The sequence below is a fragment of the Suricata suricatta genome, chromosome 12 (genome assembly GCF_006229205.1).
Source record: "Suricata suricatta isolate VVHF042 chromosome 12, meerkat_22Aug2017_6uvM2_HiC, whole genome shotgun sequence".
In the NCBI taxonomy this organism is placed as follows: Eukaryota; Metazoa; Chordata; class Mammalia; order Carnivora; family Herpestidae; genus Suricata; species Suricata suricatta.
In genome coordinates, this window is record NC_043711.1 from 70,844,875 (window position 1) to 70,846,440 (window position 1,566).

Here is a 1,566-nt window from a genome sequence, read left to right on the forward strand (position 1 = left end):
CCATCAATGTGATCTATCACATTAACAAAAGAAAGGATAAAAACCATATGATCCTGTCAATAGATGCAGAAAAAGCATTTGACAAAATACAGCACCCTTTCTTAATAAAAACCCTTGAGAAAGTCAGAATAGAAGGAACGTACCTAAACATTATAAAAGCAGTTTATGAAAAGCCCACAGACAATATCATCCTCAATGGGGAAAAACTGAGAGCTTTCCCCCTGAAATGAGGGACACGACAGAAATGTCCACTCTCACCACTGTTGTGTAACATAGTGCTGGAAGTCCTAGCATCAGCAACCAGACAACAAAAGGAAATAAAAGGCTTCAGAATTGGCAAAGAAGAAGTCAAACTTTCACTTTTCGCAGATGACATGATACTCTTCATGGAAAACCCGATCGACTCCACCAGAAGCCTTCTAGAACTGATCAATGAATTCAGTAAAGTTGCAGGGTACAAAATCAATGTAAAGAAATCAGTTGCATTCCTACATACCAAAAATGAAGCAGCCAAAAGAGAATTCAAGAAACTGATCCCATTCACGATTGCATGAAAAACCATCAAATACCTAGGAATAAACCTAACCAAGGATATAAAAGACCTATATGATGAAAACTATAGAAAACTTATGAAAGAGATTGAAGAAGACACCAAGAAATGGAAAAACATTCCCTGTTCATGGATCGGAAGAATAAACAGTGTGAAAATGTCATTACTACCCAAAGCAATCTACACATTCAATGCAATCCCCATAAAAATTACACCAACATTCTTCTCAAAGCTAAAACAAACTATCTTCAAATTTGTATGGAAACACAAAAGACCCTGAATAGCGAAAGTCATATTAAAGAAGAAACCAAAACGGGAGGCATCGCAATCCCAGACTTTAGCCTCTACTACAAAGCTGTCATCATCAAGACAGTATGGTATTGGCACAAAAACAGACACATAGACCAATGGAATAGAATAGAGAACCCAGAACTAGGCCTATAAATATACAGCCAATTAATTTTTGACAAAGCAGGGAAGAGTATCCAATGGAAAAAAGACTGCCTCTTTAGCAGGTGGTGCTGGGAGAACTGGACAGCAACATGCAGAAGAATGAAACTAGACCACTTTCTTACACCATACACAAAAATAAACTCAAAATGGCTGAAGGACCTGAATGTGAGACAGGAAACCATCAAAACCCACAAGGAGAAAGTAGGAAAAAACCTCCTAGACCGCAGCAATTTCCTACTCGACACATCCCCAAAGGCAAGGGAAATGAAAGCAAAACTGAACTCTTGGGACTTTATCAAGATAAAAAGCTTCTGCACCACAAAGGAAACAATCAAGAAAACTAATAGGCAACCAACAGAATGGGAAAAGATAGTTGCAAAGGACATATCAGACAAAGGGCTAGTATCCAAAATCTACAAGGAACTCACCAAACTTCACACCCACAAAACAAATAACCCAGTGAAGAAATGGGCAGAAGACATGAACAGACACTTCTCCAAAGAGGACATCCAGATGGCCTCCAGGCACATGAAACGATACTCAACATCACTCATCATCAGGGA